The 20,823-nt window shown below is 42.4% G+C and overlaps 1 protein-coding gene and 1 non-coding gene across 2 annotated transcripts in view; one reads left to right on the plus strand and one right to left on the minus strand.

Moving 5' to 3' along the window:
- SLC2A13 (solute carrier family 2 member 13) overlaps positions 1–20,823 on the minus strand; it is a 481,564-nt gene that overhangs the window by 165,821 nt on the left and 294,920 nt on the right. The gene's annotated exons all lie outside the window — the stretch shown is intronic.
- LOC119924733 lies at positions 4,605–4,742 on the plus strand. Its single transcript, XR_005449429.1, has one exon. It is a non-coding gene; the product is annotated as a small nucleolar RNA SNORA7 (small nucleolar RNA).

Below are 20,823 nucleotides of genomic sequence, written 5' to 3' on the forward strand. Positions count from 1 at the left end.
TGTGCAGAACGCCATACTAAGTGCTTGGAAAGTACAATTCAGCAACAGACAGAGACAATCCCTACCCAACAACGGGTTCATGAACGATGAGGTTCACCTATGAGTAGATGTCACCACGAACACACTGTAGGCAGGGAACATGTCCACAGACTCTGTTATATTGTATCAATCAATCATATTTATTGAGCACTTACTGTGTGCTGAGCACTGTACTAAGCGCTTGGGAGAGTACAGTGTAACAATATAACAGAGTTGGTAGACACTTTCCCCGCCCACAATGAGCTCACAGTTGAGAGGTTGAATGTTCCCAAGCACCTAGTACAGTATTTTGCACACAGTAAGCGCTCCATAAATATGGTTGGCTACAGTTTGGATGAAGAGTTGGGTTAGGGGTAGGATAGAAGTCCAGCAGGAGGCTCTGAGGCTGATCCTTGTTGGAAACACAGACCTATTGTCCCAAAGCATCCTACAATCCTCTCAGGAAGGAGCGTGGTCTAGAGGTATGAGCTCAGACCTGGGAATCAGAGGATATGGGTTCTAATCCTGGCTCTGCCACTTACCTGTTGTGTGACCTTGGGCAAGTCACAAATTCTCTGTGCCTGAGTTTCCTCATCTCTAAACTGGGGAGTAAGACTGTGAGCCTCATGTGGGACAGGGACTGTGTCCAACCTGATTATCTTGTATCCTCTTAAGAAGCAGTGTTGCCTAGTGGAAAGAGCACCGGCTTGAGAGTCAGAGTCCCTGGATTCTAATTCCCGCTTCGCCACTTGTCTGCTGTGTGATCTTGGGCAAGTCACTTAATTTATCTGTACCTCAGTTCCCTTACCCGCAAAATGGGGATTCTGCCTCCTACTTAGATTGCGAGCTCCATGTGGGACCTGCCTATTTTATATCTATCCCAGTACTTAGTACAGCGCTTGGCACATAGTAAGTGCTTAACAAATACCATAATTACTATTATTACTATTATCATTAGCTTTTGTTCAGTATTTCCCCTTTTTCCCTTTCCTTAAATCTATTTTAATATCTGACTCGTTCTGTAACTGTCGGTAAGCCTGTAAGCCTGCTGGTCTCACCTTCACAACATCACCAAGATCCATCCTTTCCTCTCCATCCAAACCACTACCTTGTTGGTACAATCTCTCATCCTATCCTGACTGGATTACTGCATCAGCCTCCTTTCTGACCTCCCAACCTCCTGTCTGTCCCCACTTCAGGCTATACTTCACTCTGGTGTCTGGATTATCTTTCTATAGAAACTCTCTGGGCATGTCACCCCCCTCCTCAAAAATCTCCAGTGATTGCCTATCAACCTCCATATCAAGCAAAAACTCCTCACCATTAGCTTCAAAGCTGTCCATCACCTCGCCCCCTCCAACCTCACCTCCCTTCTCCCCTTCTACATCCCAGCCTGCACACTCTGCTCCTCTGGTGCTCACCTTCTCACTGGGCCTCATTCTCACCTGTCCCGCTGTCGTCCCCTGGCCCACATCCTACCTCTGGCCTGAAACATCGTCCGTTCTCAAATCCACCAAACATCACTCTTCCCCCCTTTAAAGCCCTACTGAAGGCTCACCTCCTCCAGGAGGCCTTCCCAGAGTAAGTCCCCCTTTTCCTCAGCTTCCTCCCCTCCACGCTGCCTTAACTCACTCCCTTTGCTCTACCCACCTCTCCGAGCCCCACTGCACTTATGCATATATCTACAGTTCTATTTATATTGATGCCTGTTTATTTGTTTTGATGCCTGTCTCCCCCCTTTTAGACTGTAAGGCCAGTGTGGGCAGGGATTGTTTCTCTTCATTGCTGAATTGTACTTTTTAAGCACTTAGCACTGTGCCCTGAACATAGTAAGTGCATTCAATAAATACAATTGAATGAATGAATGAATGAAAGTAACTGTAAGCTCCTTGTGGGCAAAGACAGCATCTACCAACTCTGCATCCATAATACCAAATCAAAGCCATAATTTATTATATCCATAATTTATTCATTATATCCATAATTAATAATAATAATAATGGTATTTGTTAAGCACTTACTATGTGTCAAGCACTGGTCTAAGTGCTGGGGTAGATACGAGGTAATCAGGTTGCCCCACGTGGGGCTCACAGTCTTAATCCCCATTTTACAAATGAGATAACTGAAGCACAGAGAAGTTAAGTGACTTGCCCAGAGTCACAAAGCTGACAGTGACAAGTGGCAGGCAAGAGAAGAAGCATGGCTCAGTGAAAAGAGCCCGGGCTTGGGAGTCAGAGGTCATGGGTTCTAATTCTGCCTCTGTCATTTGTCAGCTGTGTGACTCTGGGCAAATCACTTTACTTCTCTGGGTATCAGTTACCTCATCTGTAAAATGGGGATTAAGAGTGTGAGCCCCACGTGGAACAACCTGATCACCTTGTATGCCCCCAGTGCTTAGAACAGTGCTTTGCACATACTAAGCACTTAACAAATACCATAAAAAAGTGGAAGAGCCAGGATTAGAACCTATGACCTCTGGCTCCCAAGCCCGTGCTCTTTCCACTGAGTCTCGCTGCTTTCATTATAGCCATAATTTATACATCTATATTAGTGTCTGTCTCTCTCTCTAGACTTTGAGCTCATTGTTGGCAGGAAATGTGTCTACCAACTCTGTTGTATTGTATCTACCAAGTACTTAGTACAGTGCTCTGCACACAGTAAGTGCTCAATAAATACTATTGATTGGTTGACTGACTGAATGATTGGATAAAGCACTGTTGCCTGGAGCAGTGAAGAATTTAATAACTGAGCTCTCAAGTACTGTTTTAGTTATTTTAATGTTGGTATTTTGGACTGTTAAATTTAACTTAATTAGTCAATAATGGTGCTTACTATATTCCAAGCACTGTTCTAAAGTGCTGGGGTAGATACAAGATAATTAGGTCAGGCACAGTTCCTGTCCCACATAAGGCTCACAGTCTAAATAGGAAGAAGGACAGGTACTGAACCCCCATTTTAAAGATGAGGGAACTGAGGGCCAGAGAAGTTAAGTGACTCTCCCAAGGTCACACAGCAGGCAAGTGGCGGAGCCAAGATAAGAACCCAGGTCGGTTTACTCCCAGGCCCTCTGATCTTTTCTCTAAGTCACACTTCTTCTCTGTTTTTAATACATCTTTACTGTTTCGTGTTCTCTCCTCCCCCACTTCTGAGTTTCAGGTGGGACAGGGGCAATGTGCTGATAGAAAGAGTTAACATATTTAATCCGAGTTCTTAGTGTATGGTTTTGAGCATAGTAAATGTTTAATATAAACTGGTAAACATAGTCATTGTGGTATTTGTAGAGCACTCCCTATGTGTCAAGTGCTGGGACAAATACAATTCAATTCAATTTAATTGTATTTATTTAACACTTACTGTGTGCAAAGCACTGTACTAAGTGTTTGGGAGAATACAACAAACAGACACATTGCATACCCACAACCAGCTCACAGCTGTCTCATAATGGGACTGCAGTGAGAAAAATAACAATGAATTGTAGGATAATAATATGGATGATGATGGTATTTGTTAAGCACTTACTATGTGTCAAGCACTGTTCTAAGCACTGGGGCAGATACTAGGTAGCCAGGTTGGACACAGCCCGTCCCACATGGGGCTCACAGTCTTAATCCCCATTTTACAGATGAGGTAACTGAGGCACAGAGAAGTTAAGTGACTTGCCCAAGGTCACACAGCAGACAAGTGGCAGAGCTGGGATTAGAACCCAGATCCTTCTGACTCGCAGTCCTATGCTCTATCCATGAAGCCATACTGTTTCCCAACTGTATACAACTCTGTCCTCTAAACTGTACTAACACTCACACTTAACTCTCTCAGTTGTCTGTAGGTGCAGAGAGGCTGGGTTGGGAAGAGTCCTGAATAGCTTGGATTCTCCACTGCATGGGAATTCTAAAACCACTCTCTGCTCCTGTTGGGATGGGGCTTAATCACTAATTATACCAGCATTCAATCCATCTCCCCCTCTTTACTCTGTCCAAGTGCCCAGTACTGTGCACTGTACTGAATGCTTAATAAATACTAGGTTACATCTTGCTAGTTTTTTCTCTGCTCTATTTCATGGATTTATCATTTCCCCTCTTTCTGTTGAATAGCACCTGGTCCAAGCCTTCACTATTTCCCAGCTGGATTGCTGCAATAAACTCTTGACCGGTCTTTCTTTCATTCATTCAATTCATTCAATCGTATTTATTGAGCACTTACTGTGTGCAGAGCACTGTACTAAGCGCTTGGGAAGTACAAGTTGGCAACACACAGAGACGTTCCCTACCCAACAGCGGGTTCACAGTCTAGAAGGGGGAGACAGACAACAAAACAAAACATATTAACAAAATAAAATAAATAGAATAGTAAAGATGTACAAGTAAAATAGAGTAATAAATATGTACAAACATATATACAGGTGCTGTGGGGAGGGGAAGGAGGTAAGGTGGGGGGATGGGGAGGGGGAGGAGGGGGAGAGGGCTCAGTCAGTTTCTGTTTCAAGCTTCTCTCTCTTCAGGCTATTCTGCCTGCATCACCTGTTTAAAAGGTCCCTATTGAAACATCACTCCCATCTTCAAAAACCTCCAACAGCTACCCATTCCTTGCTCCTCTCAGGGTCGCACCTGGAGAGTTTCTAGTACTCTGTCAGCCTCGGCTATGGGAGGAAGAGTTAAGCAGAGGCCTACCCATTCCATTCCTAGCTTGGCCAGTGACTAGCGAGTGGAAGGCAATCTGCTACAAGTCAAAACTCACTCATGCTGGGCAGCAGCTACATGGGAGAGAGTCGAGGGTGGAGACTAGAATTTATTACACGGAAGAAGGCAATGGTAAACCACTTCTGTATTTTTACCAAGAAAATTCAATGGATACACTACCAGAATGATTGCGGATGGAGAGCGGGGTGTTCTGGGAGAGATGTGTCCGTGGTGACGCTATGGGTCAGAAATGACTCGACGGTATAAGACAAGATCCATTCCTTTCCATATCAAACAAAAATTCCTAATCTTTGGGTTTAATGTTCTTAGTGATTAACAATAATAATTTTCTTAAGTGCTTACTATTTGTCAACCACTGTTCTAAGCGCTGGGGTAGATACAAGGTAATGAGGTTGGACACAGTCCCTGTCCCACATAGGCTCACAGTAGAAACCCTCATTTTGCAGATGAGGGAACTAAGGCACAGAGAAGTGACAAGTGCAGTTTGTATCTTGTGTAAAGCAACGAGTTAAACTTAATGCCCTTTGGCATATCGCTTCCTGTGATTTCAGCCAGATGTACAGATAGGCTCCAAGAGAAGACCAAATGATAACACATATTGTCTACTCCTCGTATTTTTATGGCTATCGATTCACCTAAAACTCTGTTGTTTGTCTCTGTGTAAGGGACGTCGGGCTTGTAGCCCCCCGACTGGGCTACTCACAGCCTGGACACTGAAGTGATCCATGGTCATGCTCTTGTTGAGGACGGGGTGGAGAGTTGAAGGAAAATAAGCTGAGCTAAAGACCCCGACATTAACTTGATCCTTGGACCCACTTCTTGAGACTTACTCTTTTCAACATTAACTCAACTCCTAATCTACTTCCTAAACTAACTCTCAATAAACACAACCCTCAGCCTTCTGCTTATCACATCCTTCCACTGTTGAGGGACCGCCAGATTAGCGATCGGAGAAGAAAGGAAAACCATAGAGGAAAGAAAACCTGAGAAGAAAGGAAAATGCACAGTCAACCCAAATTGCCAAAACCGAGAGAACTATTTGGTAGTAATAGATTACAGCATTCCCAGAAGAAACTAGATGTTACGGGCAACAAGAATAGTATTAGAGGAGGGGGAAACAAGACCCATATCTCTGCTCACTGTCCTCCGAAGGGAAGGCAGAGAGAGGTCGGGCCCAGGGACCTCTTAAGCCGGGGATGCCCATGCCGGTCCGGCTCAGTAAGGACCAGAATGCCCGACGAGGTCGATCACCTTGCGACAGGAAAACTCTATGCCTGGGTTGAGCGGGGTACAGTTGTGTTTGTTGCTAAAGCTGAATCTTTGATTTTCAGTTGCTTGCATGCTGTATATTGAAGTAACTAGTTTCAGCTTAAGTTGGGGTGATCATTCCCTTGGAGTCCCCAACACACGAATCTCTAATATAATCTCAGGGACCAAGTTGGCCACTTGGGACCTGACAGAAGTTAAGTGACTTGCTCAAGGTCACCAAGCAGACAAGTGGCAAATGTGCAATTAGAATCCAGGTCCTTCTGCTTCCCAGGCCTGTGCTCTAACCACTAGGCCAGGCTGCTTCTCTTTCCAAGTGTCTCGAGACTCTTCACTCTCTTCTTCTACACTCCATTTGTACTCTTTCCTCTTGCCAAACTCACCTCTGAACTGAATCTCACTTGGAATTCTCCCTTCGTCAACCCCAGGATTTATTACAATACTTGCCACTTAGTAAGCACTTAACTAAAGCCACGATTACTATTCATCCTATTGCAAATTCCTCTCCCCACCCCTTCACATAACCAAACCCCCACTTTATATAACTACTTACACCAATTCACATCTATTTTGAATTTCAAAACTCTCCTAGGACACATCTCTTCCATGAGGCAGTTCCTGATTAATCCCCACCTCTCCAATTGAGTCATCCCTCTGAGCTACCTTAGCTCTCAAGTCTACATAGCTGTGCATTTGCCCGTCTTATCTTTAATCCGTTTTATATTTGCAAATTGTGCTGTTTGTTATCTCAATTAGACTGTAAATTCCTTGAGGGTAGTAACCGTATCTTCTACTTCTGTTTCACGTTCCAGAAACCCTGGGTCAGTGCTCTGCACACATTAGGCTCTCATTGAATGCTACGATTCCTCCTCTTAACTTCATTATAGCTGGTGCCACATACAAGCTGACGCCAATTAGGACAGGGCTAATGTATTGTCTGAAATAAGTGATAGAACATGACAGTCCATTTAAAATTCCTCCAGAGAAGTTTAAACCCTGAGCTATAAAAAGGGCAGTTCATGACATTTACAGTACCCAAAATGTCAGGTATTTGATCATTTGTACCTCTGACACACAAGGTAAATGCACAGTCTCTACTTATCACTTAATGATATAATCCACAATATGGGGAGGCAGGATGGCTTAGAGAAAAGCACTGAGCCTGGGAATCAGAGGACCTGAGTTCTAATCCCAGCTCTGCCAGTTATTTGCTTGGGCAAATAACTTAACTTCTGTGGACCTCAGTTTTCTCATCTATAAAATGGGGATACAAAACTTATTCTCCCTAATATTTAGCCTGGAAGGATAATGTGGGACAGGGATAATGTGGGTCCAACATGATGAACTTGCACTGGCACATAGTAAGCATCTAACAAGTACAAACCTATTATTATTACTATTATTACTGGATCCTAAATCCCCACTATGGACTTGTAAACTTACCATGTTTCTCTGAAGTAAAAATATTTTCTTACAAAATAAGTGAGGATTTTTTTAAATTTTTGCCAGCAAGCAGTGACAGATTTTAGGGAATTTTGGATTTCTAAATTCAGCTAGATTCATAAAATTGTTCTGTACACTATTTTGGGTGTGGGGCAAATATCAAATGTCCAAGAGTCACAAATCCAAGTGCACAGTTGGTGCAGAAGGGAGAGTGAACCAGGAAAAAGAGGGCAAAATTGGGGAAGGCCTCTTGGAGGAGATGTGACCTTAATAAAGGCAGAATGATATTGCAAGGACTCGGGAATGTTCCCCAGGACAGTCAGAACACAGAAAAGCCCCTTAAAACATGAAAATAATGCCTTCTAAAGATAAAAAAAGGCAAGAAGAGAAATATTAAGCTTCCTAGGGCATGTCAGACTTTTCAGGTTGACAAGACATTGAATCGCTTCAGCTTTACTTCAAACAGTGAGGCAACTTTACTACTTGGCCTCCTGTTCCAGGTTTCCATTTTTTTAAAAATGATATTTAAGTGCTTATTTTGTGTCAGGCATGGTACAAGGCACTGGGGTAGACACAAGCTAATCAGGTTACACAGCCCATGTTCCACGTGGGCTTACAGTCTTAATCCCCATATTCCAGATGAAATAACTGAGGCACAGAGAAGTGAAGTGACTTGCCCAAGGTCACACAGTGGACAAGTGGAGGAGTCAGGATTAGAACCCAGGTCTGCTCTGACTGCTAGGCCCAAGCTCATTTCACTAGGCCATGCTGTTTCTCCACATCTAAAGATGATTATGGCATCTCCTGTTGGGAATGGTATAATAATAATAATAATAATGATAGTATTTGTTAAGCGCTTACTAGGTGCCAGGCACTGTACTAAGCACTGGGGTAAATACAAGCAAATCAGGTTGGACACAGTCCCCTCTCCACATGGGGCTCACAGTCTCAATCCCCATTTTACAGATGAGATAACTGAGGCCCAGTGAAGTGACTTGCCCAAGGTCACACAGCAGACAAGTAGTGGAGCTGGGATTTAAACCCGTGATAATAATAATGATAATAATAATAATAATAATAATAATAATAACTGTGGTATTTGTTAAGTGCTTACTATGTGCTGAGCACTGTACTAAGCATGTGCTTACTATGTGCCAGGCACTGTACTAAGCGCTGGGGTGAATGAATGCTTACTGAGTGACTTAATGACTTCAGTGTTCCCAGCATTATTAATGCCTGATTCAATTGAGAATTGAGCGCTGGGGTGAATCCAAGCAAATCGGATTGGACACAATCCCTGTCCCATGTGAGGCTCACAGTCTCAATCCTCATTCTGCAGATGAGGTAACTGAGGCACAGAGAAGTTAAGCGACTTGCCCAAGGTCATACAGCAGCCCAGTGGCAGAGCTGGAATTAGAACCTATGACCTCCTGACTCCTAGGCTGGTGCTCTATCCTTTGCGTCATGCGGCTTCCCGGAGAGACTTTGTCCGATACTTCAGGACAGGAGAGTGATTAGAGTAACGGTGGTGTGTCCGGCACCACAAGCAGTCTTCCAAGTAAACTCCACACAGAGTTTTTTTACAGGCAGGACCCATTCAAGCTCAAAATGATCACACCAAAGTTACCTGATTAGAAGCAGCGTGGCCTAGTGACAAGAGCACGGGCTTGGGAGTCAGAGGTCATGGGTTCTAATCCCAGCTCTGCCACTTGTCTGCTGTGTCACCTTGGGCAAATCACTTCACCTCTCTGTGCCTCAGTTACCTTACCTGTAAAATGGGGATTCAGACTGCAAGCCCCATGTGGGAGAGGGACTGTATCCAACTGATTACCTTGCATCTACCCCAGGCATAGAACAGTACTTGGCACTTAGGAGAAGCAGCGTGGCTCAGTGGAAAGAGCCTGGGCTTTGGAGTCAGAGGTCATGGGTTCAAATACCGGCTCTGCCAATTGTCAGCTGTGTGACTTTGGGCAAGTCACTTCACTTCTCCGGGCCTCAGTTCCCTCATCTGTAAATTGGGGATGAAGCCTGTTAGCCCCCCCGTGGGACAACCTGATTGCCTTGTACCCCCAGCGCTTAGAACAGTGCTTTGCACATAGTAAGTGCTTAATAAATGCCATTATTATTTAACACATACCATTATTAATTATTATTATTATTATTATGTGGTGAAGCTCCATTAGCTGGCAGGCAGCAAAACAAACACTGAATGGGAAGAAATTCCAGTGTCATCTAGCCAACAATCCTGTCTTTGAGGAGATTCCAGTTAAACCAGATGGATGGATATTTGTTACTTTTTCAAATCTCACAGGGGAAGATTTCAGGGTCATTTTCCAGAACTCTTAAATAACTTTACTCTCAGAAAATCCCTTCGAGTGACTAAATGATATCCCTCATGTTTCAGTTGATGCATCCTTTTCTTTCATAATTCATTAGGAATCATCCCAAAGTGATCAAAATAGCAAATTCATTTCAGTACCCCATCCTGCTTCATGCAGTCTGTTCATATGAATAAATGGGCCACTAGAAAATTGCCCTAAAGGCAGGGAATTTCAATATAATAATTATCATCATAATGCCACTGAATTTCTATAGCACCTTTCTAAGAAAGTGCTAAAAGCCTTTTTACCGCCCCATAATGGATCTTGCTCAGGGCTTACTGTGTGCCAAACATGGTTGTAAGTTCTGTGGTAGATACAAGTTAATTGGGTTGATCTGTCCCTGTCCCACATGGGATTCACAAACTAAGTAGGTGAGAACTTTACACTTTATCAGAGAGGTAGGTATCACTGTGAAGACTAAAATTTCGTCTAGTAATGTGTTCATAATACAAGCTCAATATAAGTCAAAGAATGAAGATGGCTAACTTTTTTAAAAAAATCCATCTATCAATATATTTATTGAGCACTTGCTATGTGCGGAGCACTGAACTAAGCACTTGGGAGAGTACAATATAAAAGAGTTGGAAGACACATGCCCTGCCCACAATGAACTTACGGTTTAGAGGTCTGAATAATCAAAAGACAGCCATGGTTTTATTGTTAATAGCAGTCCAATTTTAACTTTTCTAAATTGAGAGAGAAAGTTTTGCTGATAAATGGCTGATGACCCAAATCTTCTGAATACCTTTTTAACTGAGGTCCTAGACAGAGAAGATCAAATCCAACTTTATTTGTATCCTGTGATCCTGTTGAACTCAAAACTCCTCCATCGTACCACTCCTCACATGCTTCTTTATTGTGTTTCCCCAATTCTTGCTCATTTTATCATATCATGCTACCTCATTTTAAGTTTATTAGGCAGACTCCTTCTTTCTCCAGATCATATTATCTGATTGCTTTCCAATTTAGAATATATATTCCTCCATCCAATTCAAATTCTAAAATATATTAACCCTCATGCATTTGCTTCTGTTTCTAATCACATTTAATGCATTCCTAGCATCATTTTAATCCTTCTCAATACATATCTCAGCATAACTCTTAGCATAAATCCCAAAATATATCATCCATCCTTCACGTCTTCCCCTTTCTCAAAATTACACTTCTGATTCAAGTTTATCCTTGCATGCTCCATCTCTTCCTGGCAAAATTATTCCTCTATCCTTATTGACAACCATACCCATCGCCCTTGCCAGTTGTTCCAGATGTTTAACTTCATCCTCAGGCCCCCTGTCCCACCACATCCCCTGTCCCTTGCCCCCAGTGACCTGGCCACCTACTTTATTAAGAAAATTGACACCATCAGGCATGAGCTCCCTAAAATCGCCCCTGCCCCTCCTCGGTCCCTCCCCTCTTTGGGCCCTCTCTTCAACACTCCCATCCTTTCCAGCAGTATCTCAAGAGGAGATATACTGCCTCCTCTCAAAAGCCACCCTCTCCACCTTCGCATCAGACCCCATTTTTTTGTGCCTTATGAAAACTCTCGCCCCCTCCCTTTGCCCCTCCCTAACAGCCATCTTCAACCATTTGCTCTCCAATGGCTTCTTACCCACTGCTTTCAAAGATGTCCATGTCTCTCTTTTCCTAAAAAAACCCACCCTTGATCCCACAGTTCCTTCCAGTTATTGCCCCATCTCCCTCCTACCATTCCTCTCCAAACTCCTTGAGCGAGTTGTCTACAGCTGCTGTCTCAAATTCCTTGCCTCTAATTCTCTCCTTAACCCCCTCCAATCTGGCTTCTGTCCCCTTCACTCTACAGAAACCACCCTCTCAATGGTCACCAATGATCTCCTCTAGCCAAATCCAACGACCTCTACTCCATCCTAATCTTCCTTGACCTCTCAGCTGCCTTCAACACTGTCAACCACCCCCTTCTCCTGGAAACGTTATCCAACCTTGGCTTCACTGGCTCTGTCCTCTCCTGGTTCTCTGCTTACCTTTCTGGCCAATCAATAACAGTCTCCTTTGCGGGCTCCTCATCTGCCTCCCACCCCTTAACTATGGGAGTCCCTCAAGGTTCAGTTCTGGGTCCCCTTCTATTCTCCATTTACATCTACCCCTTTGGAGAACGCAATTACACCCTAGGCTTCAACTGTCACTTCTATGCAGATGATACCCAAATCTACATCTCCGGCCCTGATCTCTCTCCCCTTTTCTTCAGTTTTGTATCCATTCCTGCCTTCAAGACATCTCTACTTGGATGTCCTCCCATCACCTCAAGCTTTATCCAAAACAGGGCTCCTTATCTTCCTACCCAAACCCTGTCCTCCCCCTGATTTTCCCATCACTGTAGACGAAAACCACCATCCTTCCTGTCTCTCAAGCCCAAAGCTTTGGCATTAACCTTGACTCCTGGCTCTCATTCAACCCACATATTCAATCTGTCACCAACCCTATTTGGAATGGAACTGTTTCCTGTTATATTGTTCTTTCCCAAGTGCTTAGTACAGCGCTCTGCACACAGTAGGTGCTCAATAAAAATATGACTGAGTGAATGAATGATTCCTGACATTACTTAAAATCCATTCTCAATTTAAATAGTATAGTGCTTTATCTCTCTTTTCATTTTTGGAAAAAAAAAGGAAATCCTTGACATTCTAGTGTTAATATAAGAAATTCAATCAGGCATTAATAATGCCGGGAAGACTAAAGTCATTTAGAGTTTCAATTCCCTGTATTATCTTCAATCATAATTATGGCAGCACGTGAGAGAGAGATCATAAAATCATGAACTCTTAGAATGATGGGAATGGATACCGAAGGATCATGTGGCCCAATCCTCTTCTCCTTGTAGTTGAATGAAGAAAATATCCAGGACAGATGCATGTCTTGTATCATCTAAAAGATCAGAGGGAATGAAATGGAGATACTCCACATAATCCTGGGCCAAAGAATCCAAGGTTTTAGAAAGAAATTCTTCCTTGGGCCAAGTTCCTCTTTTCTCTTATTTGGAACTTGGAGGTTATGGCTTGTTGAGGGCAGGGAACAAGTCTGCCAACTTTGTTGTATTGTACTCTCCTTAGCACTTAGTACAGTGCTCTGCATATAGCTGGCATATGTGGTATATAAATGCCATTGATGATGATGATGTGGAGAATAACTGTCCTTCAAAATCTTAAAGACTATAAAACCCTAACCATAAAACCACAAAACATAAAGACATCTCGGCCTTCCTTTTTCTAAGTTAATCATGTCCTTTTGCCCTTTCTTCATAGGCTCCAAATTCCAACCCTTGCCCTCTAGGAAAGAGCATGGGTCTGGGAATCTAAAGACATGAGTTCTAATTCCAGCTCTGTCACTTGCCTGTTTTTTTTACCTTGGGAAAGTCACGTAACATCTCTGTGCCTCAGTCTCTCCATCTATGAAATGGTGATTCAATACCTGTCCTCCCTCCTATGTAGACTTTGAGCCCAGGAACGGGACAGGGACTGTGTCCAGTTTGAATATATTGTATCTACCCCAGCATTTACGACAGTGCTTGGAACATAGTAAGCACTTAACAGTAACCGTGATTATCATCATCATTATTTTGCTTCTCTGCTTTCCAACTGATCAATCAATCAATGGCATTTATTGAGTGCTTAATGTATGAAGAGCACTGAACTAAGCATTTGGGAGAGTACAACACAACAGAGTTAGAAGACACATTCCCTGCCCACAACAAGCTTAAAGTCTAGAAGAGACAGACGGATATCTTATCCACATCCCGTCTCTGGCCTGGAATGTCCTTCCTTGTCATACCTGACAGACAATGACTCTCCCCCCAGTCAAAAGCTTACTGAAGACACATCTTCAAGAGGCCTTTGCTAAGCCCCCATTTCCTCTTTTCCTATTCCTTTCTGCTTCACCCTGATTTGATCCCTTTATTCATCGCCATTCTCAGACCCATAGTACATATGTACTATGTACAAATCTGTAATTTATTTATTTATATTAATGTCTGTCTCCCCATCTAGACTGCAAGCTCATTGTGGGCAGGGTATGTGTCTGTTTATTGTTGTATTGTACTCATCCAAGCTCTTAATACAGTGCTCTGCAAAGAGTAAGAGCTCAACATATAGGATTGACTAACAGACTGACATTAATCGTGGCTTAGTGGAAAGAGCCTGGGCTTGGGAGTCAGAGATCGTGGGTTCTAATCCCGGCTCTGCTGCTTGTCAGCTGTGTGACTTTGGGCAAGTCACTTCACTTCTCTGGGCCTCAGTTACCTCCTCTGTAAAATGGGGATGAAGACTGTGATCCCTACATGGGACAACCTGATTACCTTGAATCTCCCCCAGCACTTAGAACAGTGCTTTGCACAAAGTAAGCGCTTAACAAATATCATTCATTCATTAATATAAATAATTTCCAATTTCTCCACATCTGTTTTTAACAGTGTGGGGACCAAGCTAGACATATTGTCCCAATAAAGATTTGACCAGTGAAGAAGAATTATTGATGGACTCTTGCATATAATGTTTCCAGCCAATCAATCAATTGATGGTACTCATTGAGATCCTTACTGTGTGCAGAACACTGTACCAAGCACTAGGGAGAATACAGGACAATAGAGTTGGTAGACATAATGCCTGCCCTCAAGGAGTTTACAATCTACTGGGAGAGATGGATTTAAAATAAATTACAGAGAGGGGAAGCAGCAGTATGATGTGCATATAGCTTTAATTCTATTTGTTCTGACAATTTTGACACCTGTCTACATGTTTTGTTTTGTTGTCTGTCTCCCCCTTCTAGACTGTGAGCCCGTTGTTGGGTACGGACCGTCTCTATATGTTGCCGACTTGTACTTCCCAAGTGCTTAGTACAGTGCTCTGCACACAGTAAGCGCTCAATAAATACGATTGAATGAATGAATGAATTAGAAGGCTTTGTGCATTTGGAGATGGGAGTAGGGTGTGCAACTGCTGAAAGGGCTCAGAGGCAAATGGATAGAAACACAGAAAGGAGATCAAATAGGATGGGGGAAATTGGGGATTAGGCAGGGAAGGTAGTGGTCTAGTGGATATGAAACTGGAGGGAAATCGAAGTAGGATGGGAGCAAGAATTCAGCAGTGAGAGAGACAAGAATACTGAGGTACAGTAAGTACATTTCTCATCTGTGCTAGGTTTTTCAAACACAGCACTCTACTCTGACTCATAGTCCACAAAGGCCCACGAGGCTTTTCTGTTCTACTTGTACATAGCTTATCTTTCATCATTCTATGTCTGCTGTTTGTTTTTCAGCCCTTCCTTGCACTCTCTTGCCCTTGTCCCAATAGCACTTTATTATGTTTTTTTTTAAAACCAATTTTCCCCTTGGTCTATGTTTCTTTGCATTCTACTCTTGTCTTCAATAGTGTCAGGCAACCCACCCAATTACATATCTGTCAATTTGAAAGCATTTGGTAGATGCTTGTGTCGAGGTCATCAATGAAGATATTGACTGAATCTGTGAGACACCACTCAATGCACCACTCTCAGGTGCAACTGAAATATTGACGATGATCTTTTTGATACCATCCCTGAATTTGCTATGCACTCATACAACAGGATTTTAGGTCAGGTCCACACTTTTGTGCAGATAAAGACACCCTCATAAAGTCTACTTGACAGAATGCAAAAGGTCATTTATACATATACATATACACATACGTGTATGTGTACATATAGTATATATAATATGCTTGGCAAGTATACCCTTATTTCTATTTTCCTAGATATAAATGAGGATGTCATCAATAAATCAATCAATGATTTTTATTGAAGACTTAGTGTGCGCAAAGCACCGTGCTAAGCCCTTGGGAGAGTACAATACAATGGAATTGGTAGACAAATTCCCTGCTACATCCCAGCCTGCATACTTTGCTCCTCTAGTGCCTACCTTCTCGCTGCACCTCTGCCTCGCCTGTGTCACCATCAACCCCTAGCCCACATCCTGCCTCTGGCCTGGAACGCCCTCCCTCCTTAAATCTGACAGACAATTACCACCCCAACACTTAGTACAGTGCTTGGCACATTGTAAGTGCTTAACAGATACCATAATTATAGAGAAGCAGCATGGCTTATTGGAAATAGCATGGGTTTGGGAGTCAGAGGTCATGGGTTCTAATCCCGGCTCCTCCACTTGTTAGCTGTGTGACTTTGGTCAAGTCATTTCACTTCTGTGTACCTCAGGTACCTCATCTGGAAAATGGGGATTAAGACTGTGATCCCATGTGGGACAACCTGATAACCTTGTAACTACCCCAGCGCTTAGAACACAGTAAGCACTTAACACATACTCTCTGTGTCTCAGTTACCTCATCTGTAAAATGGGGATTAAGACTGTGAGCCCCCTGTGCAACAGCCTGATCACCTTGTAACCTCCCCAGCGCTTAGAACAGTGCTTTGCACATAGAAGCGCTTAATAAATGCCATCATTATTATTATCATTATTAAATACCATAAAAAAGTGCTTAGCAAAGAGCTCCGCACCCAAAAAACACTCAATAAATACCACTGATTGATTGTAACTCCAATCTAGGGATGAAAGTGGGAGGAAATTCTCGCTTCACTAAAATGCACATCATTAAGCTCTAGTAGACAGACTAGGTAATACAATCAGGATTCCACTTCCATCACGGTTCCTATATCCATTCAAGATTAAGTGGCTTTCAGTTCACTGCACCAAATGTGCCTGAAAATGCGCACATTAATGAGAATCACAGATGTGAGAAATTCCATGGTTCCACATCCAGTAATTAATACAGCTGTCTCATATCTCTGTCTATCTCATTAATCCAGGTGGCCTCAGGCCGCTTGGCCTGTTCTATCTCTCATTCGTGGGGGTCATGGAGACCGAAGAGCTGACAGACTCCTGCATGCTTTTATTTCTCCCTGGGGAGACCTGGAAACTATTTGGCCTGTTTATCATCCCCTGTTAGGCATGCCAAACTGAAACAGATTCCCTAATTCCCTAGAGATTCCCTAGAGAAGCAGCGTGGCTCAGTGGAAAGAGCACGGGCTTGGGAGTCAGAGGTCACGGGTTCAAATCCCGGCTCCTCCGCTTGTCAGCTGTGTGACTTTGGGCAAGTCACTTAACTTCTCTGGGCCTCAGTTACCTCATCTGTAAAATGGGGATTAAGATTGTGAGCCCCACATGGGATAATCCGATCATCTTGTATCCTCCCTAGTGCTTAGAACAGTGCTTTGCACATAGTAAGCGCTTAACAAATACCAAAATTACTATTATTAATCCAGGGCTGTGATGTTTATGGATTTAACACCAGGTGGGCAATCATTCAGTTATCCAGTCAATCCTATTTATTGTTTGCTGAGCTCAGAGCACTGTATTAAGTGCTTGGGAGAGTACAATACAACAATAAACAGGTTCAGTCCCTGCTCAAAACAAGCTTACAGTCTAGAGGACCATGTCTGCCAACTCGGTTATATCATACTCTTCCAAGCACTTAGTATAGTGCTCTACACATAGTGGGCACTCAGTAAATATCACTGATGATGATGAAGGTCACCTTAAAATGTGTTAGAGCCTGAAATGAGGTTGGTGAGACAGGGATATTATTGCCTTCCTGCCTGCAGCCAATACATGCATATGTTCTCTGCACCTTTGCATGTCGTTTCTCTCCATAATAAATGAAGAGGTGGTTCAGGGAACAAACCTCATCTTGATATTACTCTACATTTATAAATTTGCATTTCTCTGAATTTTAAAGCATGAAATCAAGAAAGCACGTTAAAGACTAAATTGGGCCTTTTGGCCAAACAATTGTTGCTAAAGAAAAGAAACATATTTGCAATTCAAAGGATTCTCCAACTGCAGAGGAGAATAAAGATCTGTATCTAAATTGAGAAGACGGTAGATAGAAATAGGGAGGGGGGACAATTTTCATATTAAAGAAATATTATTATTAACAAGTCAATAAAGAGGGTTAGGACAGACAGTATGAAAAATTAGAGATTCAATTAGGAGTAAAACTGAAAGAAAGATAAGCCAAGGAGAGTCTAGGAATGCACTTTAATATTTAAGCCATTCTTTTTATCAAAGTTCAACAGAATTTTGAAATGAGAACACATCCAAAAAATTTTTTCTGTCCGGTACTGAAGTGTGGTTGTCTCAGAATCAGGGTTTTAAAACCACTTCTTTTTTTGTTAAAGTTAATTTTTGAAAGGTCCATTTTGCAGATTTGAAATGAAACTCAGAACGCATAGCCTATGTAGTCTATTCATTTTCAGGGGGCTTAAAGCTTTAATGCAGAACCGTTCTATAACATAAGATCACAAAGAACAGAAGTGAGTCAGGAAAGCAATCCAAACAGTTAGACATTGATTCTTGGGTCAGTAGCTTAATCTTTCAAATAAATTATTCATTTATTTTACAATTCTCTATGGAGTCATCCTCCATTTCAACTTTTAAGCAGTTGTAAAAATCTTTGATACTACTGTACTTGTTGGTAAACTTCATTCTTTAATTTTAAGTGTGACCTAATGCAATTTGAAAATTCAACATGTATTTATCTACTGGACAAGTAAAATCACTTAGAATGGTGCTTTGCACATAGTAAGCGCTTAACAAATGCTATTATTATTATTATTATTAATAATAATAATATCTAGGCAAAGGCATGTTGGGAGAATTTTTGACATTAGAGTGGTAGCAAGACTCAATTAGAGTTACGCAAGACTCAATTATAGCTTACTCCCCAAGCCCTTCCCAATTTCTCTTGGCTAGCCACTTCTCCCTCTGCAAGCTCACGGAAGGAGAGAAACCTTTTATAATCATCCCTGACAATTACGAATTAAAGGGGCAGACCAACAGTTTCATGGGCTACCTAAAGGAACTGACATGTGGAAAATAATTTCTCTAGGGATTTGACAGTTTTTACTTTGACACATTAAAGAAAGAGCCGTTACAACAGCTCTGACTTCAATAAATTAAAAAATCAACACAAACGTGCATTCAATTGCACTAAGAATCCAATACCTTAATGAATTCTACTTTCTTGCTGCATGCTATTCCCTACAAAATGAAACAAATGCCAGGAATTTGCAGTGCAATGTGAAAACTCCTCTTTTCCTCCTCAATACATCGAAAAGCTGAGTGATCAGAAGGAGGTAATAGACGACACAATTCTTTAGGCGTGAAGAAGTGGGGCTTAGTGAAAAAAGGTCAGCGCTGGGAGTCAGAGGACCTGGGTTCCTAATCCTGGCTCTGCCACTTGTCTGCTGTATGGCTTTGGGCAAGTCACTTAACTTCATCCATTCGGTCGATCATATATATTGAGCACTTACTGTGTGCCAAGCACTGTACCAAGCACTTGGGAAAGTACAATAAAACAATAAATAGACATATCCCCTGCCCACTACGGGCTCTTTGTGCCTCAGTTCCTTCATCTGCAATATGGGGATTCAATACCTGTTCTCCCTCCTACTTAAGACCGTGAGCCCCATGACTCCTGATTATCTTGTATCTCCCTCAGCGCTTAGTGCAGTGCTTGACACACAGTAAGCACTTAAATACCACAGTTTATCCTGAAAATGGGAAACAGAGCCACAACTGTGATATGGTAAATGCAGTAATATGGCTCAAATGCCATAATGTCCTGGGAAGGAAAAGGTGCCCTCTCAATCCCCACAATATTTTAAGGGGTCCTACAGTCGACAAGAGGGGCATCCATCCTTCCCTACTGCTGAGGGTAAGCAGTCAATCAACTGGGCAGAAGCTAAAGACAGACAAGGGGCAGAGATCTTGCATGTGTAGTGAGTGGGTCTTCATGTCATGGGACGATGGCCAAGAGCATTCTCAACCGAGGGACATCGTGACCCAGCTGCACTCAGGGCAAGCAATCTATGTTGTCATATGCCAGGTGTCAAAATTCACAAGCCTGTAGTTAAATAGTTATCACTCTATCACAATCAGGTAGATGGGCATAACGAATCCACACTTTAAATTGTCAAAGGCACAGAAACCCTACAGTACCAAGAAATGAACCAAATCCAGGTCTAAAAATGACTCTAAATTTCTTCAACTTGTTTCTATGGGTACATGTCTTTGCATACTTATAAGAATCAATCAATCATTACTTAGTGATTACTCTGTGCAGAGCACTAAACACTTGGGAGAGTACCAATATAACCAAGATGGTACACATTCCCTGCCCATGAGGACCTTACAGAAGATATCCAATGGAATACACGGGCCTGAACAGCAGGATACGAAACACTAAAAACGGTAAGAAAATGCTTTGGAGGGCTAAACAGACTCCAACTAGCGATTAGCTCAAACTGAAGGAAAATGCCAAAGGGTTTTCACAATTTCAGGTAAACAAACTGAGGCTTGTGTTGAGACCGGAGGGGAGCAGATGGAAGTTGAGCATCAGGGGCCCTGTCTGTAAATAGCACATCCTCAGTATTTCTGCAATGTTGCTCCCACTCATGTTCCCAGAATTCAGGTGCAGAATGTCCACGGAGCAATGGAGAACATTGTCCATCCACGTACCAAATTGCTGAGGTCTAGAAGATCCCACTGGGTCATCAAGCTGCAGAAGACTAGTTTGAACTAAAGTTAACCTGAATGTTAAAGCACCACCCTGATTCGAAATCAGCTGTTTTGAGAAAATATGCTCCTCCTCAAAATGTTTTCTTTCTTGTTATTGCCTAATGGCAACAATGAGATAGTTAACATCATGTCAATTTAATAGACTAGCTACGTGTTGCTGGGATATTGGGAAAAATAATTTAATGAAAAATGAGTATCCTTCCACCCCTCTACCTGCATGGACCATGAAAATGACAGTGAAATGAAGAGAGGTGAAGTGTCCTGTGACATACAATGTTTCCACACTTGTACTGGTAATATTTGTTAATACAGTTTAGGACATAATCACCTTAAATATATTTCATCCAGATTTCTTCGGACTATTGAAATGAGCAATCCTAGTAAAATAAACAAATGAGTTGGGTTTGCCCAGCCCAAATGAAAA

The sequence above is a fragment of the Tachyglossus aculeatus genome, chromosome 2 (genome assembly GCF_015852505.1).
Source record: "Tachyglossus aculeatus isolate mTacAcu1 chromosome 2, mTacAcu1.pri, whole genome shotgun sequence".
NCBI lineage: Eukaryota > Metazoa > Chordata > Mammalia > Monotremata > Tachyglossidae > Tachyglossus > Tachyglossus aculeatus.